Source organism: Pteropus medius, unplaced genomic scaffold (assembly GCF_902729225.1).
Source record: "Pteropus medius unplaced genomic scaffold, Ma_sr-lr_union100, whole genome shotgun sequence".
Lineage (NCBI taxonomy): Eukaryota > Metazoa > Chordata > Mammalia > Chiroptera > Pteropodidae > Pteropus > Pteropus medius.
Genome location: NW_024346062.1, coordinates 14927748 through 14955333, shown reverse-complemented (window position 1 = coordinate 14955333; position 27586 = coordinate 14927748). Strand labels below are relative to the sequence as shown.

General features: G+C 33.6%; 1 long non-coding RNA gene across 2 annotated transcripts in view; it reads right to left on the bottom strand.

The window, feature by feature from the left end:
• Positions 1-27586, bottom strand: part of LOC120612575 (uncharacterized) — a 382790-nt gene that overhangs the window by 296412 nt on the left and 58792 nt on the right. For both annotated transcript variants that reach the window (XR_005655495.1, XR_005655496.1), the window contains exon 3: positions 3307-3422. This is a non-coding gene — a long non-coding RNA (uncharacterized LOC120612575). The remainder of the gene's footprint in view (positions 1-3306; positions 3423-27586) is intronic.

Below are 27586 nucleotides of genomic sequence, written 5' to 3'. Positions count from 1 at the left end.
AGGTGATATCAACAGTGGGCATGTTGTTAGTATGTCATGTAATAACGTGTACCAATTATGATCTGCTGAAAACGGCACTTCACCTCTGTGATATTCCTCCCCAAAATGCATAACCCCAGTCTAATCATAAGAAAAACATCCTACAAATCCCAAGTGATGGACATTCCACACAATACTTGGTCAGTACTTTTCAAAAAGTCAGTCATTAAAAACAAGGAAAGTTTGGTAACTGCCACAGCCAAGAAGAGCTAAAGGAGACGTTATGACTAAATGTGATGTGGTATCCTGTATGAGATCATGAATAGAAAATGAACAAAAGGAAATAGGAATAAAGTATGCACTCTATTTAATAATATATCATGTTAATTCATTATAAATATACTATACTGATGTAAAATGTTAATAATGCAGGAAACAGTGTATGTGGGTATGTGGAAACTATAATAATTTCACAAGTTTTCTATAAATCTAAAATAAAAAGCTAAGTTTAAAAAACAATTATCTAACTTTAAGGAATGATGAGGAAACAATTCGTTATCTTGAAAACTAATAAATTAAAGAATAATGTATTTATCCTGTCATTCATAAACAAACTGCACTCTGAGTAATTTTGGTGGCCTTGCAATGTGTCAACTTGGCTAGAATGAATTACATTTCCAGAGTTCCCCTCCTTATATGTTTCTGGTTAGGGTGGACCACAAGGGAGAATTCAAGGCCCATGCAAAGTGAGGCCTGGTGTGGCCTCAAGAACACTAAGTAAGTGAGGCTAGTCTCCATCAAGTCAGCTTGTTTGTGAATGTAGCTCAAAGCAAGTGGTAAACATCACCTCTCACTAAGTATTAGCATAAGACTGATCTATAACAAACTATTACCATCAAGTAAACCTGAAAAGAATTTTGAAGAGAGAGTTAACAAGACAAGTCATTCTTTTAGAATCTAATCTAGGAAATGACATCCCATTACTTTTGCCACATTCTATTTCTTATAAGAGAGTCAATAGGTCCAGCCTACACTCAAAAGGAAGGGATTACACAAGAACATAAATACTAGGAGACAGGGTCATTGAGAGACATTTTAAAAGCTGGCTACCAGAATTTGCCCTCTGGCCCCCACTAATTCATATCCTTCTCACTTGCAAAACACGCTCATCCCTTCCCACAGTCCACTAAATTTTCGTCTCATCACAGAATCAGCTCAAAGTTCAGAAATCATCATCTAAATTGAGTCCATGTATGGATGAGGCTCTTTAGGTACAATAACAATTTTTTTTCTTTTTAAAAATTAAAAATGGTTAATTTCCAAATCTGAAATTCAAAAAGAAATTATTAACTTCAAGGTAAACATCTCCTTTCTGTTATTAGCAAATTTTGCATCATCCATCATATATATATATATATTTCAAAGTGAATATTTTAAGAAATTCTAAAAAGAAGGAGACATTTTAGGAGAGCTTAATAACAATCGCCAAGGTCAATGATTAATTTTGACAAATATCTAAGTGTTAATTTAAATCCAGAAAACTGACAAGAATTGCTCAGGTTAGCTAATATAGATCAGAATTCAGATGCTTGATCATTCTAATTCTTACCTGTTTTATTTTTGTGTATAAAAGTGATATGGTAATACTTTTTAACTAATAACAAGGGATTTAAAAAGAGAAAGTTTATCATGCTCCTAAAGTAGTTGAAACTCTTTAATTCACAAATAGGAGAAGTTCACCTCAAACTAGTATAAGCAAAAAAGCAATAAAGAATTTATTGGTTCATGTAACTGGAAAATTTAACAGTAGAGCTGGATTCAGATGCAAATGGAACCTCAAATAACTCTATTAGACCCTCTAGCTTCCCTCTCTCTCCAGGTCTCAGAAGCACTTGTTTGAGAGTGTTAGTAAATTCTGCTCCCTAGGCACATACCAACCCATCAAAGGACCACAGAGCAGGAACAGATCTCTTCCTTTTTCTAGTTAATATATAAAATCCCAAAGAAAGCCTTTGATTGGTCCACTCTGGGTAACATGTCTGTTGTTTGGCTGATCCTTGATCAAGGGGCAGGGCACTGTCTTCCCAAACTCACTAGAATGAGAGAAGAGGGCCAGTCTCTTGAAGGAAAGGGGATAGTTACCAAAAGGGGAAGAAATGAGATGTGGAACAGATTGGGAAAAAAAAAGTGTTTCACTATAATGTCTAAAGTCTAATTTTAGATGTAAAATGATTTTTATGTAAATCATCTTGCCATAGATAAAAGGTAAAAATAAACTAATATTTGGATTTAGGACTTTACTTGGATCAAGATCTCCTGCTCTTGAAAATTAATAATCTCTTATAGTCGTTCATATTCATTATACATTTAAACATTCAATAAGTTTAACACTCCATGCCTTGAAGAATATATATTTTTTATCTGAAAAAAGCTTTATGTTATATTAATCTGAGTACACCGATGATATACATTAATGTTAAAATAGTTTTTAGGTAAAATTCAAATTAAAAGTTATCAAATATCATTTTCAATAAATACATGGTACATATATGCAAACACAACATGTTTTAAAAGCAATCCATCTCCTATAAGAAGGTGATACTACTACATATCGTTGACAAGTTATTTGTTTTGAATTATATTTTTGGCTTTTTATTTTAAAATAAAACCCATATTTGAAAAAAACATAGAACAAATGAATAACTTGAGTTATTTTAAGGTGAAATGACATAACTGCTACTCAGATCATAAGAGAATTTCATAAGCTACCCAGAAGTCTCTGTATGTAACCCATCACAATAACAAGTCCCTTATTCCCCCAAATTGAACCACTATCCTGCCATTTATAACGACCACTTTCTTCTGTTTCATTATAGTTTTATCATCTAGTATTACTAAATTAATTAAACAAGGAAGCTATTAGACTAAAGTGACCCTAATGCTGTGGCTTATAAAACCAAACAAAAATCTAAGCCTATAAATGCCTCAGGGATACAAAACTGACACTTAAGAATGACCAATCACAAATAGCCAGCTAGGCTTTAAGCTATAACCAATCAAAAATTTCCTTATTTTGCTTCTAGAAGTCTTTCCCCAAGCTCCTGTGGGTAGAAAACACTTTAATTCCAGTTGGCACTGGACAACTGAAATGAATTTTTGCTCAAATAAACTCTTAAAATTTGTAATATCTTTTAATAGTATGCATAGTAAGATTACTGGCAAACACAAGGTCATCATCCCAATCCACCACCTTTATTGACTACCTTATTCTGTAGATACAAAAGGGAAAACGGAAAAAAAGGCTGGATAATAATTTAATAAACTTACCACATATTTTATATGTTTTCCATTTGGCCAGGCAAAGGTCCAGAAATGTAATTACTGTTTTTGCAAAATGTATCCTGACATCACCCACAGTGATCGAAAGCTCTTCGTAACAGTGCCTAATAGAAAGATAAAAAAAAAATAGTTCTAAAATACATAATATAAAACAGGAATGTGTAGATCATAATATAATGACAACAGAGACATTAACAGAGATAATACTAAAAAATCTACACATTACATACATTATAAGCTAATATAAAGTGTGGCTTATTCTAAATCATCTAGCTTGGAACTAGTCACTCTTTGTATTCCAAGCATATTCTTGTTCAATTATGTTTTACTTAATACCAAAATTCGTTTATACTTCAGCACATGTCTATAGAGCACTAAAAGAAACAGCCTACAGTAGAAGTAGCAAGTATGTGTCAGGCATAGTGCTATTTGCACCAGCCCCATGTTTACAGCAGGTTCTCCTAAATGATTATAGTACTTTCCTGAGGACCTGGGCAAAGATTGAGAATCCTTCCCAATTCAGTATATCAGGCAGCTGCTACTAATTGAACCAACATAAGTGATCCTTGAGATGTAATCTGCTTTTTTGTTGTCTGTGTCCTGGGGTAAACAAGCAAGAGGATAACTTTGTATGATTCATTAAGAGATAAGCCAAAAATAGCCAGTAATAAGCAGTAATAGTAAGAAGAATATATGTCACTGGTAATTTCCATACAGAACAATGTTTCACAATACGAAAAGTTATTAACTTAGATTTGAAAAGTTACTTCTTCAAATGGTATAACAGTCATTCAAATAATTTAAATCTCATTTTTAAAATCATATTGTCTAATCTTCTATATTACATAGAGTACTTATGTTCGTTCTCATAAAATACTTCATAAGAAGTAAGATACTGTGAACATTCTTTACAATGCATGTTTTTGAAGAAAGCACATATGTGAAATACACTAACGATGCATTAAACTTTGATATATAAAAGTATATGTATTTGAAAATAAATATTTAATTTTAAAAACTTAAGCTTCCACTATTGAAGAGATAACTGTGTAGTGATTCAAAATATGTGCTCTAGAATCCTAGTGCTTGGGGTCAAATCCTAGCCCCACCAGTTACTAGCTGTGTGGTTTGGGGGCAAGTAACTTTGGTAGGTCTGACTTTCTCCATCTATAAATGAAATAAAAATATTACTATGTCATTGTAAGTTGTATGAACTAAAGAAATGTTATACTGCAGCACATACTACAGTATCTACCTCTAGTAAACACTCAAAATTTCCAGATATCATTATTATTGTTTATTATTATTATTCAAAGATCAGTATGACTCATTTATAATTCTCAATTCCTGCTTCAAGAGTCTGAGAGGACAGAGTATGAAAGTGGAGAGTGGGAGATGGGAGGAAGAAATAGAATATATACTACAGAACAATATTGCTATAATACATAATAATATTGGAACATTGATATAAAAATTATTGTATCAATTCAACTTGAATTATTAGAATTCAAAAAGTGGGTGAAAGCATTGAGAAAGTTTTTATTGAGAAGATGAAATCTGAGAAAGGCCTGGGAGATGCACATGATTTCAAGAGACAAAGGATCAACATCAGCAGAGCCAGAAAGAAAGCAGAGAACATGTCTGAAGAATAATGAGCCAGGGATTATAGTAATGACTAAAGAAAAGTGTGAAAATATAATTTAAAAGGTACAATGAACCATATTTTAAAGGGCCAAGAATGCTGTGTTGAAAGACTGAATTTGAGTAAAATTAAATTAGAGAGTCAGCATTTACTCTGGACCTAGAAGTCTGTTTATAAAGCTTTGTGATCTTAGGAAGATAATTAAGCCTCTTTAAGTCTTGGTTTCTTTATCTGTTAAACTGAAAAGTAAAAATATGTAATACACAAAGATATTGTAAAGGAGAACTAAGAAAATATGTATAAAATAATAATGCTCTATGTTAAGCATTTACATAAAGTGCCTTTTTAAGAAATCCTAGTCCTAAGAGATTGCTGTAACCAAAAATGATCTACAGTCTTATAAACTGATGTTTGGAAAATCCGATCTATAATTTCTACCTTTTGGATATTTATAGTGTTCATTAATACTCTAAGAAATCCTGCATTCAAGAAAAAAATCTCTTTAACTTTACTCAACCCGTGATTCCTCAAATTTATTTTGGCATAGATTATAATTTTCCTCTTTTCTTTTCTCTTTCTATTTTTCTTTGTGTCTTTCTTTCTTGGTTTGTGTGCTTTTGCATAGCATTTAAAGTACTATATCTAAAGAAAATCATTCCACATTATACTCTATAGGAAGCACTCAATAAAAAGTTCACATCCACAGAAGACCTGCTAGATGCAAACAATTAGCAATTGAGTCTTCTAGTTGGCTTATTTTTAGATTAAATTGACAATTTACTCTATGCTTTAATTTATTGCTGACAATAAATCCCACTGAGAAATTAATCTACTCAGCTTCCATTTTTTCTAAATAAAGATGAGCTAGATATTCCCAATTCATATTCAAAAAGGAAAAAATAGTCATTCAAATGGTACTCATAAGTTTTCTATTTAAAAGAACCAGGAAAAAATAAAGTTACACACACAAAAATTAAGAACAATCTTTAAAATGTAAATACATTGCTAAAATTTTATTTCTTCCCAGTATGATTATTAAATAATTATTAAGGACAAACTTTCTGACAGGTTTTTAAGATAGATGGCAGATAGATGACAGAAAGAGAGAGAGAGAGAAGTACATGATAGATGGATGGATGATGGACGGACAGACGGACAGATAGATCTATGCTATATGCATTAATAACTGAATTTTATGCCAGTATAAATTTGAATTTTGACAATTTAAAAAATTAGCTTAATACTTAAATTCACATTCAAAACTTATGTGTAAAAGCTATTTATTAAAGACTTGAGACACTGACCAATTTTCTTTTTCAATTTTAAATGTTCAAAATTTCATATAAAAGTGAAGCTGTCAGAAAAAAAATATATGCAATTGAGATTATCGACACAATGGAATTTGTTTTTCTTCTACTTTGTATTTCTGAATACTTAAAAGTCAAACTTGTAAAGTTGAATTGTATAAGTGACCTGCATTCTATAGTCACACCAATCTGACTTGTAACAATACAGAATAAAATAGTTACTTCATATTTGAGCACTTTATACTCCCCCTCATTTCCACATTTCATACGTGTTGGCCTTCCTTAATTCTTCAACCATACTATACTCATTCTCACTCTAATGTCTTCACAAGCTGTTATTCAGGACTAGATTTTTCTCCTATCTCCTCTTCCTTCATCTAGCTAACTTCTAGCCAAGTTGATGACTGAGGTCTAGCTGCTTTACCTCAGGATGTTTTTCCCAAACTCACAGTCAGTGTAAGTCTCCTATTATAAACTCTCAGATTTCCCTGTAATGCTCCACCATGGTACATATCTTCTTTGCCATTTCTTTCCCAATAACCACCTGCTCAAGAAAATTACGAATGCAAAAAGGCAAGGACTATATCTATCTATCCTATTTACTGTTGCTTATCCCAGTATCTTACATGAAGTAAACAAATGCTCAATGCATGTCTGCAGAATTAGTTTTAAAATGGAAAATACTGGTATTTCAAACATAGCTAAGAATGTATATAATAAATGAAAGGGTAAGAGAAAAAATGGATTGTTAGTTTTAATAAATTTTAGTTTAAAAATAAAAAGAATTCCAGTCAAGATGGCGGAGGAGGTAATGCTGTGCTCGTCTCTTCCCATGACCACATCAAAATTATAACTAAACTACAGAACCACCATCACTGAGCTTCACCTAAAGTCTAGCTTCACAGAAGTCCTATACTAAGGGTATACAGAAGAAGCCACCTTGAGACTGGTAAGAGGGGTGGAGACACAAAACAGGCTGGTCCCACACTCACATGTGGCAGCTAAAATTGGATGGGCTATCTTAGCTGCGGAGATCCCCCTGGAGGAGCAAGGGGTCCCAGCCCCACACCATGCTCCTCAGCTGAGGGTTTCAGGGCAGGAAAGAGAATTTCCCATAACTTCTGGCAAAAAGCAGCAGAGATTGTGGCTGAGAAGAGGGGCTCCTGGAATCCAAGCATTCCTCTTAAAGGGCCCACACACAGACATACTCACTGACAGACTCACTCACTCTAAGCATCAGGGCTGGGGCGGCAGCTCAAAAGACACCAGGGACAAATGGGAAGAAATTTAATTGTCTGGCTTCAGGGTAAGTGCTGAAGGGGCAGCTTTCTCCTAGTATTTGCAGAAGCTATTGTTCCTTTTTTGAGTCCTCCCCACACCCAGCCTACACATGCAGGTGGGTATGATACCTGAGTCTCTATCAACTTAGTTCACACTGTTCACCTTGACCTGGTGATTCCCTGAGACCTCACCCCACCCAACTGTGGACCTACCCAAGCCTATTCCAGTGGCTTTTCCATACAAATAGCCTGTCTGGCTCATGCTTCAAATTTTCTAAAATCTCTCAAAAGTTCACAAATAAGCAACATCTAGCCTGGGCATGCCCTGTACCTCTTGCTAAGCAGCTCTAAGTCTGCCACTAGTGGAAGCCAGCCTCAGTTCACAGCTTAGCCTTTCCCAGGCACCTCCAAGCCCAGCACAAGTGGCAACCATTGGCAGATGACTTTGTAGCACATACTAAGTGACCTCACCTCCCCTGTAGTCATGGCTGGTCATCATGACCAATCAGCCAGAGCATCAGCCCTTCCCAGTGACATGCCAACAACAATAAAAGCTCAACTACAACAGGGGCACACACAGCCCACACAAGTGACACACCTGGAACACCCACTCAGGTGACAAGGGAGACTGTGCCACTGGGTCTCACAGGACATCTACTATATAATGTCATTCCGCTAAGACCAAGATATATAGCAGGCCTACCTAACGCACAAAAACAAATACAGGAAAGCAGTCAAAATGAGTAAAGAAACATGTCCTCAATGAGAGATCAGAACAAAGCTCTGGAATAAGAAGTAAACAAACTGAACACAAGAAATCTACTAGATGCAGAGTTCAAAACACTGGTTAAGGATGCTCGATGATCTCAATGAGAACTTCAACAAAGAGATAGAAAACATAAAAATGAAGATAGATAGAAAACATAAAAGGAACCAGCAAAAACGAATAATACAAGAACTAAAATGAGGAATACATTAGACGGAATCCATAGTACAAGAGATGAAGCAAAAGAATTGAATCAGCGATTTGGAAGACAAGGCGGCAGAAAACACCTAATCATAACAGCAACAAGAAAAAAGATACAAAAAAATGAGGATAGTTTAAGGGGCTTCTGGGACAACATCAAGTATACCAACAGTTGCATCAAAAGGGTACCAGAGCAAGAAACTGAAAACCTATTTGAAGAAATAATGACAGAAAACTTCCTTACTCTGGTGAAGGAAATAGACATACAAGTCTAGAAAGCATAGAGAGTCCCGAACAAGAAGAACCTGAACAAGCCCACACCATGACACATCACAATTAAAATGCCAACATTAAAGACAAAGAATCTTAAAAGCAGCAAGAGAAAATAAATGAGTTGCCTACAAGGGAGCTCTCCTAAGACTGCCAGCTGATTTCTCAATAGAAACTCTGCAGGCCAGAAGGGATTGGCATGAAATATTCAAAGTGATGAAAAGCAAGAACCTATAACCAAAATTACTCTACTCAGCAAAGCTATCACTTAGAATCAAAGAACAGATAAAGAGCTTCCCAGACAAGAAAAAGCTAAAGGAGTTCATCACCACCAAACCAGTATTTAAAGAAATGTTAAAGGGATTTTTTTAAGAAGAAGAAAAATTAAAAATATAAATAATAAAATGGCAATAACTACATATCTATCAACAATTACTTTAGATGTAAATGGATTGACTGCTCCAATCAAAACACAGAGGGTGGCTGAATTGATAGGAAAACAAGACCCTTACATATGCTGCCTAGAAGAGACTCACTTCAGATTGAAAGACACACAAAGTCAGAAAGTAAAGGGATGGAAAAATATTTTTTTCATGAAAAAGGAAACCGAAAAGAAAAAAAAAAACAATTGGGGTAGCAAACTTATATCAGACAAAAGAGACTTTAAAACAAAGTCTATAACAAGAGACATAGAATGATCTATTAATTCAATTTCTGGGTATTTATCAGAAGAAACCCAAAACACCAATTTGAAAAGATATATGCACCCATGTGTTCTTTGTAGCATTATTTACAATAGCCAAGAAAGAGAAGCAACGAAAGTGTTCATCAACAGATAAATGGATAAAGAAGTAATACATACATACAATAGGATATTACTCATCCATGAAAAAGAATAAAATATTGCCATCTGCAATAACATGGATGGACTTGGAAAGTATTATGCTAAGTGAAATAAGTAAAGACAAAAATGTCATATGATTTCATTTATATGTCGAATTTAAAAAACAAAATAAACAAACCAAACAGAAACAAATTCATAGATACAGAGAACATTTTAATGGTTGCCAGATGGGAGAGAAGATGCGGGGGTGAAAAAGGTGAAGAGTACAAGAAGTACAAATTGGTAGTTACAAAACAGTCATGTGGATGTAAAGTATGGCATAGGAAATATAGTCAATTATACTATAATACCTATGTATGGTGTCAGATGGGTACTAGATTTATTGGGGTGACACTTCATACATTATATAAATGTCTAATCCTTATGTTATACCTCTGAAACTAAAATAATATTGTATGTTAACTGCAATTAAAATAAAAATATTAAAAATAAAAATAAAGGAAGAAATAAAGACAGCAGAAATAAGTTAAATATTAACTAAAAAACTCAAAAACATCAAAGTTGCTTCAGAAAATTAATAAGGCCCTAGCAAGACTAATTACTACATCAAAAACAAAGGAACAACATTATCAATACTATAGACACTAAAGGGATAATAAGGTGTTATGAAAAACTATTCAATGAATTTAACAACATAAATGAAATAGACACATTTAGAGAGAGTAAATAAATTTTGGCATTTTGATACAATGGTTATTATTACATGAATACACAGCAATATAAAGAAATGTACTATTGCTATATACAACAGTATATTGAGTGACAGAAGACAGTCGCAAAAGAAAATGTATTGTATATTTCCATTTATATGAAGATAAAGAAGAGGCAAAAATAATTTATGGAGACAAATAGAAGCTCTGTGGTTGTCCTTAGGGAGTGGTATTGACTGGAAACGGAAATGGGGGAATTTTCCAGGTCAGTCTTTCTCAACTGAGTGCTGTTAGAGAAGCCTTAAAGAAAATGATTTGAGTGACTATTTTCCTAATTCTCCTAATAATGATATACAGCTAGTACCCCTCTAGATGCACAGGAGGTTAAGTTAATTCATTAGAAATAGTGTATGCTATTGGCATTAGGGTTTAATTGTCTCCTAGAACCCCAACTGAGAACTGTTTAGGGCTGCATTGTTCCATACTGTAGTCACTAGTACATGCGGCCATATGAATTAACTTTAAATCACTTAAAATTAAATAAAATTAAAAATTCAGTTCCTCCGTCAGAGTACCCATATTTCAAATGCTCAAAAATCACATATGAGTAGTGGCTACTATATTAGACAATACAGATAGAGAACGTTACCACCATCATAGGAAGTTCTGGGGACAGTGCTGGTCTCTGGTTGGGTGATGTTTACTTAGGTTCTTAGAATTGTCAAAGCTCAGATGTATACTTAATATCTATGTATCTAACTATATGTCTATTTTATTTCCATTTAAAAAATTTGTTAAACTAGTACAAATACTTTTAAATTACATAAGAATAAGGTTTTAAAGTCTGACAATAATGATATGTTAGGTCTCATGAAACATGGAAAACAAAAATTCATTTTCTTATTTTCTATTGTCAGTTTTCATAATATAACAAATCTAATAAACTATAGCATTTCATATGATTACCAATCTTGAGTAATCACTTTCCATGAAAATAGCAATTTAGAAATCTACACTTGGGCTTGAGTTCATTGTGAAATATAATTAATACCCCCAGGGCTGGTCAGATTTGTACTATATTTGTTTCACCCAATTTGTCTTTAAAATGCTTACGGGACCAGGGTGTAGTATACCAATACATGGACTAAATGCTTAATAGTCAAGATAGGATTTAACACAGCACAGTTGATGAAAAACATCACTGCCACTTCATATAATAAAACACCTTCTATTAAGTTAAACATATCAGCATTTTTCATAAAGTCAAACAATCATACTTCATATTATAAAACTACAAGACACTATTAAATGAACACTAAGATGACTTTGCTAAATTAATATTTAAATGAATTAAAATTAAAGAGACTATACAGATATCAAGTGACATTGGCTTAGACTAAAATGTCTTAGAAGCATAAAACAAAGTTATCAATAGTTGTCATCAGCTGGTAAGTATTCGACTTAAAGTAAAATGAGAATTTATTCCAAATATCCAAACAAGAAAAGGAAATGAAAAAATGTCTCTGTCTCTTGGATTATCCTACAGTTAATTTCCTTTCAAGACAGCATTTACCTTAAGCCATAAAAAAATAACAGCTGAAAAAGTCTAAGGTCTAGCATAAATACAGACATAAGGCCTAGGGCACATATAACAAACTAGCCTGCCCCAAGTCTCAGGAGAACTCAGAAATATTAATATTATAAAGATTAGTTCTAATTTACATAGCTCAGACATTGTACATGAGCCTGCTCATAGGGTCTCTGGAGAGCCTAGTATACACATCTCTTCCCAACTCTTTCAGTGACATCATATTGGTACCTTGAATTAGGCCATGGTGAGACCTGCCCAATGGCTCTTATTAAATGGTGAAATTAACAGTGTATTAAAAAATGATAACAATGTGAAGCGGACCCTGTAATTCAAACATGTTTTGTGATTTGTCTTTGTGTTGTCCATTGTTATTGCTCTTGCCCACTTTATTATCTTACTTAATGCATCTCTAATCTTCTGGGTGTTCAAGAAAAAAAAAAACCTTTGGAATCATAACTCTTATCTTTATCTCATGCTCCTTATCTCATCTATCAGGAAATGCAGTAGATACTACTTTCAAAATATATCCAGAATTCAACTGCTTCCTACACTGTCACTATTACTACCATGGCCAAGTCACTAGCAGCTCCTACCTGCTGGTAAAAGCTGCCACTCTACCCACTGCTGTCTCTCTCAGGACAGCAGCCCCAGGAATGCACCATTCACATCCTACTCAAAACCTGCCCCACCACCCCAACCTGCCCTCCCCCCCCCCCCTCCCCCCAATTTCATAACAAAAGCCAAAGTCCCTACACTGGCCTGTTGATCTGTTATCCCTCTAAACAGCATTTTAGCAACTTTTCCCTCACTCTCTCTACTCCAGCCACATTGACTTCTTGGATGTTTCTTGTACATGCCAGGAAAATTCCCATTTCAGTGATTTTGTATGAACTGTCCTAGTGGTTAGAATCCTCTGCCCCTAATATCTGTACAGCTACATCTTTCATTTTCTCACGCTGTTGCTCAAATGCCATCTTCTTAATAAGACCTGTCCTTGTCACACTACTTCAGATCGCAATGCCCTCTTTATCCATCACCCCTTCCCCATCTCAGCATTCCCACTCCCCTTTACCCTGCTCTAGTCTCTCTTTCCAAAGCACTTATCACCTTCCAACATATCACATAAATTAGTTACTTTATGTAAATAAAGTAAGGTTTACAATTTATGAAAAATAGACTTTTGTCTATTTTGTTCACTGATATATCCCAAGCCTCTGGAATAATGCTTGTCAAATAATAGGTGCTCAAAAAACGTTGGTTAATGGACAAATGAATAGCTATCACAAACTCTATAGAATGTCAAATGGCTTCATAGTTTCTCCTTTGATCTTAAGATATTTGACAACATAACTGCCTCTTAAAGCTACCCAATGTGCCATGTTTAATCATATTTATGATTCTATTCTGTAAACTAAAATGTCAAAAAGCTAATACTTAAAATGTTATAGGAATTTTCTTGCTCACTGCAACACTTCCAAGAGTAGTTTGAATAATTTCCTGAGAACTTAAAGGCTATAAATATACAATCTGCTTCTTAATTGGTAAAGAGACTCTAGGCTTGCTTGTAAAAAGGTTTTAAACAGATTTTAGGAGACACAACTGGCTTAAGGGCTAAAGCTAACCTCTGGTTTACAGGAGCAAAGAAACAAGTGATTTTAGCATCCAGTAGGGTTTTATGCTTAACTGCTACATTATCTTATACCTGCACATAAAACTGCTTTCCATTTTCTCTACTAGACACTAACTGTCAAGGTATAAATAACTTGTATCATTACATTTGAATAATCCAATTCCAAAATGTTTTGAAAGGGTTAAAAATTATATGGAAATGGAAATGATCACTTATATTCTGAAGCAAATTTCTAAAATGGCATCCACCTCATTTCTACATAGCTGTTAATGTAAAGCAATGTAAAGCAACAAATACCCTACATTTGTTTTTAAAATGTGTTGCAATGCTATATATACTTAACATATGCATTAAAAGTTTAAAACTGTTATTAGCAAAAGCATGATGGACAATTTTAGCATAAGTTGGAGTAGAAAAGAATGGTTACACTCTCATGAGTGCCTGAATATAAAGAAAAGTAAAAAAGAAAACTAACACAAGGGGATAGTAACTTCACATCTCTAGAGGGCAAAAGAGTTTGTTTACTTGTTTTTTGCCATCATTTAGAAAGAAAAGTGATGACGCACAAACCACATTTTCATTTGTCAACTTTTGGCAGAAATACCTAAAGTAAACAGTGCAAAAAGGAGCTTTGGTTCCTAAGCATTGGTCATGGCTGAGATAAACTATAACCATAGCTATCAGCGTTGAACAGTGGTGTAAGAAATAGATAGCATCACAGTAACAACTGAAGTCCACAAGCTCTATCTAGTCCATTTATATGTAACTCTATGGGTACCGCTCTCATTGGCAAGACAGGCAACCCTAGAGTGTGGGTGACCAGAAGATGTAATGGGACTAAAGGTTTTAATGTGAATCCTAGCTGATTCAAAAGTTCAAGCTTGAAGAAAGCCAGCTAAAAGGGAAGTATCATTAAGCAATAATGCATATAAAGAGCATGGTTCTATTGTTAATTAAATTTTCAAGTATTTATTAAATTTTCTTGTTGCTCTATATCCTACCCCAGAAAAAACTTAGACTTCCATTGGCTCTAGAATTCTTATTTCACTGTAAACAAAATATTTAGGTTTGACATATGGAAAATTTCTAGCTTTGCTATATCTTTTTTTAACTTTTATTTTTCAATTAGAGTTGGCATTCAATATTACTTTATATTAGTTTCAGATATGTTACACAGTGGTTAAACATTTATGCAATTTATGAAGTGATCCCCCCAATTAGTCTAGTACCCACCTGGCACTATACATAGTTATCACAATATTACTGACTGTATTCCCTATATTGTACTTCACATCCCCATGACCATTTTGTTACTACCAATTTGTACTTTTTAATCCCTTCACTTTCCACCCATCCTCCTAACGCCTTCCTCTCATGTGGCAATCACAGACTTTGTTCTTTGTATCTATGAGTTTGTTTCCATTTCGTTTGTTCATTTATTTTGTTTAGATTTCACATATAAGTGAAATCACATGCTACTTCTCTGACTTATTTCACTGTCTGACTTATTTCACTGAGCATAATATCCTCTGGGTCTTCCAAATGGTAAGATTTCATTTTTTATGGCTGAGTAGTGATTAAATAACAGATATTTAGTCACCACCTACCATTTGCCAGACACATGGTGGAAATGAAACAATAGATAAGACAGGTGATGCCTGAGATATTCTGCAGAGCAGTAAATATGTGACCTTTAATCTAGGACTAGATGTGTCAATGTATTGATCCATTCATTGTTTTCTAGACAAAAAAAGAACATGACTAATATTTAAAGCCAGATATTACTACGAAAGCAGAGTTCTGGAAATTAAACAGTGTGAGGCTTTGCTACTAAAGATAGCAAAAGATGACGAAAAGGTAGGCAAAAATATACATCTCAATTCCATGTTACACTTAGTGCTTCAGGATAAAATTTATTTCCACAATGAATTTTAGTGTAAATCTCATTTTCTATTTTTATACTCTCCCACTAACATGTCACACAATCTAACCTAGGAAATCATTGTTCTGATATACTTGTACATGTGTATGAATATGTAAATATAAAAATGTTTACCAAAATATTATTTGTAATTTTTAAATAACAGAAACAACCTAAATACCTAAAAATATGGGACTTAGTAAATAATTATCCATAATGGAATATTATAAAGAATATGTCTATTCCATCTATATAGGCATAAAACAGTGTCTTGAACTTAAGTGAAAAAAAAAGTAGCAAATGATACTCATAGTAACATTGCATTTACATTTTTTAAAGCATATGTATATATGCATTTACACATAAGTAAATAAAGGCTAGAAGGATACCATCCAAGCTGTTAACAGGGGTAGACAACAATTTCGAATTTGTACATTTGGTATACTATTTGAAACATTTCCAGGCAGTCAGACTTCAGCACGCCAGCTACAGGAGTGCTATCTTCAGCTCTCTACCTAGCCCTGCAGAAAGGCACTCTTCTTACACGTAAAAGAGTTAGGATTCCACCCGCTCTCCATGGGCTGTGACTCAGTACATCAACTATCTCTAAAAAAAAATCTCTTCCTCAATTCTTTCTCCTCTGCTCACTCACAGGTGACTTTGAGTGAAGTAGTTTAAGGATCATGAGACATTTCTTTTCAATATTATATATTGTTTCATCTCATTTTCTAATTTCACATTTATTGTATCTTAATACCTAACTGAAACTTTCATTTTAATTGTGTTCAATTTCAATACCTGTCCCACATATGCACGCATGCATGCACACACACACACGCACACACACGAATAACTGCGAATGGAGTCATTCTTTGTTTACAGCATCCAGAGAGACTATAATTCATTGGGTGAAGGAAAACTACTGGAGAACTTTGAATTGTTATATAATTCAGTTACTAATAAAAGTTCATTGAAAGATATAGAATTCCATGCTGAACTAAATAGATTCCAGTCATATTTAGTAATTATTAATATTCCTGTATATGCTATTATGCCAATTTAAGAACATTTAATGAATAATATTTATATTAGCTGAGCACCATCAGCATATTAGCTTTTATGGTGAACATACAGTGTCTATTTAATGTGTCTGTTTAATAAATATAAACTTGTTTAAACATCTGACAAGATTTATTGACATGGCAATTCAATATTTTATGAGAAGGATTAAAATTTCTATTAGGCCCCAAAACTAGAAGGCAGTGTCAATATTGGTCTTACTTACATGCATTTATCATGAAATTCATTCAAACAGCAGATTGGGATTTCCATAAAACTGTTAGTCTTGTTTCTTTTTTCATAGAAACAGGAGAGGCAGAACTATTCAAATATCCCTTTTCGAATCAGAAGCGAACAAAGGACTGGTCTAGATGCAATACCAAATCCAACAATAGTTCCCCTGAAACTAGCTGGACCTCTCAAATAACCAAGGGCAAGAAGAGGAAGGCACACCAGCGATAAATCATTGGGCTGCGAACTGTGAACTGGAAACCATCACTGTCTGACCCACTGTCACACAGTTAAGGAAAACACATTTAATTTGCACACATGAAGATCTTCTCTGGATTTGCATGCAATTGTCATCTAAAGGATAGGATAATAAAGAACAATATTAGGGGACTTTTTTGTTTGTTTTTAATCTCCCACTTAACAGAACAAAAAAATCTAAGAAGGCCTTGAAATATAATCTCAAACAATAACCAAGGACTAAATTGCCAAGAGAAAATAATAGTCCATAGGTGAGTGTACCTGAAAAGAATGGAGCTTATGTTTATCAGCTTCTTTGTTTGAGGTGATAAATGCAAAGTTTCTACATGCTTCCTAGTTCATATTAAGTATTTAATAAATGACAACTGTTATTATCATTTATATTGTTATAAAAAATTTCTAGCAAAGGAATATTTGCAAAGCAAATACTCTTGATAAAGGCACTAAAAATAATAACTCTGAGAGAAGTGACTGTTTCTGATTGAACAGTTTTTATAGTATTCTCTTGTTGACAGGGAAGGGGAAGATGAGGACAGATAGTAAGACTAGAATAATACAATATGTATACATTATAAAATAGGATTAAACTAGCAATATACTGGCAAGTTTTACTATTTAATAGTTATAAGCTTTCACCAAAGCCAGTTACCAGAAACCAAATATTAAGTAATATATACATATAACATATATACATAATATATAAAGTTAATATATGTATATACATATAATATATATAAATTTGATTTGATATACTTCAGATTTCCATTGTATTCAATCCAGAAACTAAAAATAAAAAGATTATGTTTAGCAATTCCAGTATTTCAAAAAAAGTTCCTAAAACACAGTTCTAAGAATGTAACATAAGCTACTTAAAGCCAATAGTGATACTATGGTTAGAAAAATACTAACAAGAATAAATAATAAAGAATTTTAACATAGTTGTGATAATTATATCTTAATTTAAAATAAATGTTCTCAAAATAAAATTGATCAGAATTTTAATCACTGAAGCCACCAAGTGGAAAAAGCTTAGTATTGCATCATGAACACTCATTTACTCCTACTCAAAGATTGTGACATGACTAAATGACATGACTAAATAATTCCCGAAAATTAAATAATATAATTAAATAAAATTAAATAAGATATCCCATGTAATCAATTAAAATCCACCTTCATTTCCAAATGTTTTTCAAATTAGTAGAAAATAGTTACCAATTTTATTTCTACTAAAGCAGGGTTCCCCAAGCCCTGGGCCACAGACAGGTACCTATACATGACCTGTTAGGAACCAAGCCGCACAGCAGGAGGTGAGCCCAGGAGAGCCAGTGAAGCTTCATCTGTGTTTGCAGCCGCTCCCCAGCATTAGCATCACCACCTCAGCTCGCCCTCAGACCATCAGGCATTAGATTCTCATAGGATAACCGGTCTCTGATGTCAAAAAGATTGGAGACCGCTACACTACAGTTTAAGACCTACATAAATGAATAGCATGGCATTATAAAATATGTATACCTTAAATCAACTGAATAAATATAAAATCAATATAAATATAAGCATAGGTAAATGCCAGGCCTTCCCACATAATAGTCATGTGGGAAGTGTTAAATGTTAAATGGTTACATATTGAACAATAATGTGTGTGGTGACATACTCCTTGGAGAATAAGTATCCACAAATTAAGGAGAATGCTTGGGCAACAGGCTTACATATATGCTACTAAGTAGGGGGAACATTTGTTTGCTCCTGTTTTATCTATAGCACTGGGCCTACTGGGGGTCTTGTTGTCCAAGGAAGCAAGAATCTGTCTATATCATAGATAGTAAGCCAAGCAGTGGTTCTATGACCAAAACAAAAGAATGATAATAACAATAGTATCCAATAACTAATAGCATATTCTAAACACATATATATTAATTCATTAATCTTCATATTAATGAGTAAGTTATTGTAGTGGACTGAGTAATGGCACCCAAAGATATCCAGTCCTAATCCATGGGACATACAGGAAAAAGGGTCTTTGTCCAATGGAATTCTTGGCAACATGAGCCATTAAATTTCCTTCATTGTTTGAGTTAAATTTTCTGTAACTTGCAATATAAGATATACAACTTATAGAAACACTGTTTTATAATCTTCTCTGTTTATATTACATATGTGAGCATTAGTTGTCAAACTACATTAAATTTTTACAAGTAATTTTTGGATTTTTCATTTTACTTACCTATTTTTTATAAAGAGCATATATTATTATATTTTCAATTGGGAAAATATTTTAATTTAAAAAGCCAAATTCCTAATAGTTGCACCAGTGGTACTATCTGTATCAGGGGTCACAAACTCAGTAGCTAATAGAGTACAGGATGGTTTCACAAATAAGTGAAGTTAGCAAAATATAAGAAAATGGAATTGGTTGAGTTAGGTAAACTGGTGGTGGTAGAAATTATAGACAAAAGAATACATACTCCATTTCAAGAGAGCAATAGCTACAATTTCATCCATTTGTGGCCACACACAACTAATTCCAAAATTTAAGGCACTGTGTAGTTAAGCACAGTGGGTAGAATCTGGCTACTAGGCCCTGAATTCATTACCTCTCTTTAAAAACTCTCTTCAGTAATATAAGGTGTATTTGCAGATCTACTGTAGGTAGTAAGTTTTTGTGGAAAACCCAATAGGAGTAGGAATTAGGAAAATTAGAATTGGGAATTTGGGGTTCTAGTCTCATATATGTTATCAGATATTTCTCTTACCTCTCTTCTCATTATCTAGAGTGCTTTTTCCCCCCTCTCATTCCTCTGAACAGAGGACTTTAAAATAAAGTCTCCTAAGTCTGTCTCAACATTGTCCCTAACAATTTTAGTGTGGGCTTCTCACTCAGAATGATCACTAAGCATTTACCAACTAGTTCCTTTAAAAGCTCGAGACATTTAAACCTACTCTCACTTTAAAATCATCAAGCAAATCAAGATTTTGATTTTAAAAAAAAGGGGGGGATTTCTTATTTCACCATGGATTTATCTCTGTTAAATTAAGCTTTAATCAAAAAGTCACACTATTTTAATGAGACAAATCTCAAAGCACACATTAGGAGATTGTATAAAATGGTGTTATCTCATCAATTTCACAATGACATTCTTCTCACATTTTAACAACTCAAAATTGGGATAAGTTCTTCAATCTAAAGTTTGTCATGGTTTACTTGGCAATGCTTTTGATTACTTGGCAGTACATAAATGAACAGTGAAACTTAGAATCAACAGCATCTTAGATTTAATCAAATATAGTAGCTTTAAGCATCTTTACATTTCCCTATCTTTTCACAATAAAAGCTTATTTCAAAAATAAATCTCTTGCATCATAGTCTCATTTGGATGGTTTAACAGAAGTAAGCATCATCAGATAAGAGCTTACTATTATATCAATCAATATTTATTTAGCTGTCATAGTGTTTATCAATCTCTGACATAATTATTTTTAATTCCTATTTTCAGAAAACTATATTCTAAGATTAACTTTTAGACATTATCCATTAGGAATTTATATTGAGTCAGACACAAATGATGAAATATAAGACTTTGATTATACAGTTATTTTAGAAAACCTTGTGCTTTAAACATTTAGATTTCTTTTGAAGAATCATAATGTGCTTTTATTATCTAGTAGGAACTTCTGTGATTTATAGAGCATGTCGGGTTCTAATTATGCCAAATAAAAAAATACCCAACGGTTTCTTTACATTTCACTTTGTAGGCCCTGGTACATTTCAACACTATATTACTTCAGATCAGGTGACAGAAATTTCACAAGTTGGGTTTTTCTATCCAAGTAAGAATTTCTTTTTGTACAGTAGGTGGAGAGATTCCATTAAAAGCATAACATGAACTTTGGAGGTTAAACAAGTTCGTACAAAACATTTTCCAAGCAATTCAATTAGAAAAAGAATAAATTTCAAGATGATCAAGTAAACATTTGTTTTGCTTTAGATAATACCCACTTTTAAGATCCTTTCTGCATGTTTCCAAAAACAACAAAATAATGACAATAAGTCTATGTAAAAACTACATATTTGAAATGGCTTAAATGAAGAGAAATAGCTCGAGTTAAAAATTAAATACAACAATCTAACATGTTTTAGAAACAGAAGCTTAAGAGACCCTACTAAACAATTTTCTCCATTAAGATTGGTTGTATAAAATTTACATCTTTAACAAGCACGTATATATATCTCTGCTGTAAAAGACTCTTTAAGTAGAAAACCTTTAGAAACCACATGTTTCTCAGAAAAAAAACAGGCTCCAGCTGTGGCTGGGAAAATCAGGTGGAATTTTATTGCCATTTTAGATACTATTGCAATTCTGCATTGAAAAGTAGAATAATAGAAATAGTTATTTTAAAAAATAAGATACTGCTGATAATATTCTGATCCTGTCGTTAGTAGAAAAAACTGCCCAAATTCTCACATCTCTTATTTATTTCTTAACATTATTTTGTCAAGAAAAATCCTCCATAAAGGTTAAGACATGTATATAAGCTTCTTTTTAGGATATTAATAATAAATCCATTCAATTTCATGGCTACATTTCTTTGAAGAGTTTCAGGAATACTGTGAAATAAGTAGGTTGAGGCATTTTCTAATTTATAAAATGACATTTCTTTTTCCACAATTTCTATCTATTTTTTTACAAGGAATTCTCAAACAATTCATAATATAGGCATCTATATACCTAAAGACCTTTGTATGGAATTTTCCAGTTCAATTTAAAATATAAAGAAAATAAATTAGAAAACTAAGCTAATATTATTGCAGTTAATCTACTTTGCATACATAGCTAATGCCAGATTTCTCACTGATTTGACAAACATATTTCATTTCTATGTATTATATGTGCACAAGTTGTAATTTATACTTAACTCTGTAAACAAATGGCTGCTGCCATCAGTTGAATGCCAACAAGAGTCGCCAATCCAGTATGCATTAAAAGTAGAGACTTTATTCAGGTGAACAGTTTGCAAACAAGGAGAACGCATCCTCCAGAGAAAGCTGAAAGTGTACTACTCAGAGAGAGACAAAGGGAAGGACTGCTTATTCAGAGAAATCCCACCCTGGTCCCTGATTGGTCTATTTTTTATGCAAATGAGGAATCTAAATTTGTACAGTTTGATTGGTCCACATAGCACTGTCCTGATTGGTTAGATTCACACATCCTGGTCATTATGGAGCCACTCTGATTGGTCAGTAAAGATACAATTGAGGATAAAGCTGAGCAGCTCCAGTTGGATGGGGCAGGTCTCAACCCATTAGCTGAAATACAATTCCATAAACTCCTTTATGAAGCCAGTTTGACAGCCATGCAGGAGGAGGCTTGTAGGGCGGGGGAGGGACATCGAAGAAGACAACAAAAAATTCGATCAAGTCACAATTTTTTCATGCCAAACTTTTAAATTTTCTATGTTACTAGCATATTGAATTATAAAATGTGTACTTGTGTCTCTAAGTTATTTACTAAATGTATTAATGAATGTTGTAAAAGCTGTAAAAGGTCAGTTTGGGGAAATGCAGAACTTCTTTGTAACAATCTCAGAAAAGATTATATCTTAGTCGAGATAAGGTATCATAATAAGTGGGCAGTATCTTAACTAAAGCATCTGGGTTGGTGTCCAGGTTACCAGTGAGAAGACAGCTGTAACAATCCTTATATTTAGAAGGCTATGTTAGTCTCCTAGGTGAATGTGCTTCCTTAGAGAAAGTACTGTTACTTTGTGGTTAAAACCAGGAGTCAAAGTATTAAGTGTCAAATCCTGTCTTCATTTCTTTCTAGACAGTTTAATCTTTATGAACCTCAAATGTATTGGCTACAAAAGAGAGTGATAGAAACTTTCCCATATTTTTGTGAGAATTAAGTGAGATAATGCACATAATTCACTTAGTAATGTTTAGTACATAGTTAACAACAATTGGTGTTAATAATTTAAATGTAATTATCATTATAATTACTTTATGATTATACCATTCATATAATTATTAAGTCCATAATGAAGACCACTTTTTTCCATGCCATAAATTTTTCTTAATTTATTAAGCACAACAAACTATAATTTAGTTATATTATTAATTATACAACTGACTGATATGTTCGTATTCTAACAGCAGCACTTCATAAAGCCTTTGTTGTACTAATCAGGAAAGGCTTCACAAAGAAAGAAAAACTCCATCTGGGAATTGAGCTGAGAAGAATGAAAACCAGTCAAGTAACAGGAATTGTGTGAGCTAAGGTTTAAGGGTAGGAATGAGGCAGGTATATATATGGAACAGTGAAAAGAACAACTGGTATACTTTGGGGTCTGGAAAATAATGTTGTAACTGGAACAACTGGTATACTTTGGGGTCTGGAAAATAATGTTGAATAAATTGAAATAATGGTATGTAAGCTGAAAACAATGTTAAATATGTGAAAAGAATTTATGGAGGTCTTTGAATCAAACCAGACAAAGAAGTCAGGTCTTTTCATTGAATCCAAAGGAAAGTAACCAGAGTCTTTTCTTCATCATGTTTGTGACAATAATTGTGCTAAAAGATAATTGGTCTGATGATGGGATGTAGATTCTATGGAAAAAGTAAAAATTTAGAGTCAAGGAAATCAGCTAGGCATTGTGCTTCCAATACAGTAGCCATTAGTTATATGTAGCTATTGAGAACTGGAAATGTGCTAGTCTGAATTGAGATGTGCTCTAAGTGTAAAATACAAACTGGATTTCTAACACCAGTTATATATATATATAAAATCACATTAATAATTTTGTTAATTTATTTTTGAAATGCTAATATTTTGGATATAATAGGATAAATGAAATATATTAAAATAAATTTAATCTTTTTTTATATTTTAAATGTTGCTACTAGATAACTTAAAATTATATGTGTAGCTCATATTATATTTCTATTAGACAACTAGAAGTTTATTGTAAACATGCATCAATGAAATGATAAAATTGTGTACCAGCATGGTAACTGAAAATGGAGCAGAATGGAAGGAAAAATTACAAAAGGAGAAACTGAATACTTCAGTGGAAAAGGCGAGGGATGATAACCTCAGGATTCTGAGATTGAGTGACTAGTTCTACAACTGGTAAAGAAGTTCATAGGTGGGGAATTGATGTGAAGAGAATACTAAAATATTTAGTTTTAGAAATGCTAGTTTGAGATGGTGGTAGGATATGCAAAAGAAGAAAAGGTAAGGAGAGTACAAAAGATAAAGTCACTGAATATGGCAAAAGGATGCACTCATGTGGTGACCAAAAAGTATCAGTAAAATTATGAGGACAAAAGCCAAACTGTAAAGAGTAAGGAATAAACAGTAAATAAACAAAGTTAATGGAATATAGATCATTCTTTTGAGAGGCTGTCACTGAACAAAAAAATGAGAAAATTAGAGTGAAGGCAAGAGTAAGCATTGTCAAGAAAAGGATTTTGGTTTTGGTTTCCAAGAGGGAATGGAATTCACATGCCTACCTTTTCATTCGATCTATCAGTCAGTCTTTTAAAAAACAGATGATTAAGTAGTTCCTATGTGTCAAGCATCCAAGTCTTTCAAGCTCTATGATGGAAACCAGGACAAACATAAAGAAAAATATAATAACGGAAAAAGAGAATCATATAAGTGGAATAAACATAGGTATGCAAGCATGCGTGCGTACACATGCACACACAAACCAGTTTTTTAAGGGAAAGTGCAAGCATCTGGGGTGGCAGAAGCAAGAAATGAGAGCATAATGAGAGTTCTGGATGGCAAAGCAGGCAGGGACCAGACCAGGAGTGACTCAGCAATAGTGAAAATGTTTGTACTTCATCCTCGGGATCAAGGTGAGCCAATAAAGAGTTTAAAATAAGGAATGACATGATGAGACCTGTAATTTTTTAATAGGTTTGCCGACAGACTGTAGGATAAACTGGAGAAGAAAGGAAGTAGAAATACCAGTTAATAAACCACTGCAATCATCCTCATGCAAGATAATGAAGGCCTTAATTTGCCTTTGGAGTCTTTTTTGCCCCTTCAGAGTTTCATCAGCTTGCAGAGGCCCCGCCAATTGCAGTCGCTCCTTTCTGTTCCATGAATCAAAAGGTTGCAGAAAAGTTCTGGATATATAAAGAAACTGGAGCATGGAGTGACCCCAGCCATACTAAATCGCTTCTGTGGAATAGACTCTTAAACTTCTTTGGAGAATCTAATGAAACAAGCAGAGAAATACACAAACACAAGTAATTTTGAAAACTGTTTTAGGTAGACCCAGAAGCCTATCTGTGTATTTTAATTCAATTCAATACTACATAGTAAGTTTCGTGAGGCTGTAACTTACAGAGTGAGAAAGGGGTGATGAATGATGAATGAGACTGAACAGATGTTTGTAATGAATCTCAAGGAGTTTGGACTCTGGCCTTAAGGGAAGTAAAAGCCACTAAAGAGTTTTGAGGATGACCTCGTCAGATTTTCATTTCACTATACAGCAAATTAATTGGAACTAGAAAACCTCAAGACAGAACCAATTAGAATATCTGTGGCATAAACTGGGAGAGAGAAGACATCTCCCTAGCCTCAACTGATATCAAGGGAAATAAAGGAATATGCATAATCTAGAAAATATTTAGGAGGTATAATTAGCAGGTCTTTGTGACTAATGGGAAGCCAGGATTATACATAGATTTCTGGCTTGGCCAGAGGAGTTGACACAATTAGTAAAACAGGAAATACAGGAGTGAAGCAAGTTGAGAGTTAAGGAAAGATGTTAAACTCAGTTATAATTATGTTGCGTTTGTAATGCTTGTGGAACATCCAAAGAAAAAAATCCAGGAGGGAATCCAGTATCAAATGCTCAGGAGGGTTCTGAATTGAAGTAAAATATTTGGAATACACATAGAGATAGTAACTGGAGCCACTGGAGTGACTGAGATCACACAGCAAGAGTTATATAGAGTTAGAAAAGAAAGGTACCTAAGAAAGAACATTAAAGAAAGGAAAAGGCAGGGGAAGGTAAAAGGAGACAAAGAATAAGCAACCAAATAGGTGGAAAACAAACAGAATGTGGTGCCAAGAAAATGAACTATTTTGAAAAGGTGGAAGTAGTCAACAGTGTCAAATGCTGTGGTAAATCCAAGTAAATAAGGATTGAAAACCATCTAGTTGATGCTAACTACAGTTATTTAGGCTGTTGAACATGTCCCACAGCTCACTGGTATTGTTTATTTTTTCTCTCTTTTCCTGTTTCTGTTTTAATCATTTCAGTTGCAATGTCTTCAAGTTCACTAATTTATTTCTTCTGAAATGTCTAATCTGATGTAATCCCATCTGTGATGGTTAATTTAATGTGTCAAGTTTGCTAGGGTATGGTACCCAACTTTTTGGTGAAACACCAGTCTAGAAATTATTGTGAAGATATTTTTTAGATGTGATTAACCTTACCTCATTAGACTTTCAGTAAAGCAGATTACCCTCCATAATGTAGGTGGATCTCATCCAATCAGTTGAAGATCTTAAGAGAAAAAAACAGATTCCCCCAAGGAGGAGGAAATTCCATCTCCAGATTACGTTTGAAGTAAATACTTCAACATCAAATCCTGCTGAAATTTCCAGGCCACTGGCCTACCCGATAATTTCACACTTGCCAACCCCTCCCCACAAATGTATGAGCCAATCCCTTAAAATAATCTATTTATTTGCTCATTCATTCATTCATTCCCATGTACCTCCTACTGATTCTGTTTCTCTGGAGAACCACTTATACATCATCTATTGTGTTTTTTATCTCAGATATTGCCATTTTCATTCCTAGAAGTTCCATTTAGATCTTTCCTATACCTTCCATATACTAACTTTTGAAAATAGAAATTGCAGTTATAATAATTGTTTTAATGTCCTGCTTTTTTATAACATACTTATGGATTGGTTTCGGCTGACTGATTTTACTACTCATCATGAGTCCTCTTTTCCTGCTTCTTTGCATGCCTGGTAATCTTTGATTGGATACCACCCTGTGAATTTTACATTGTTGGGAGATTGATATTTTTGTATACCTGTAAATCTTATTCAGCTTTGTTTGTGGATACAGTTAAATTTCTTGGGAACAATCTGTTCTTTCAGTTCTTGCATTTAAGATGTACAGCTGGGGTTAAAGTAGTACTTAGTCTAGAAGTAAAAACAATGGAATTTGGTAATTGATTTGAAGTTGAAGCAAGGGAAGGAAAACAGTCAGATGAATCTAAAGTTCTAGACATAGATGAGTAAGAAACAGAGATGCGAGAAACAAAAGAACCACCATCATATCTAAAAAAGTTTAGTTATGATAAAGTAATAATACATGAAAATAGTAAAAAGAAAAAAATCAAATCCTATATGTATGATGAAAATTGAGAATCTCCCATTCTACCCCTGCTCCTTCCAGAGTACATAGGCAAACTTTGTGAACTGTTTCTGTTTAGGTGGTTCTGGTAATTAATCCCACAATTTTAAATAACATGCACATCGCTCTTCTTGATTTACCAATGTGTAGTGTCATTCACTGT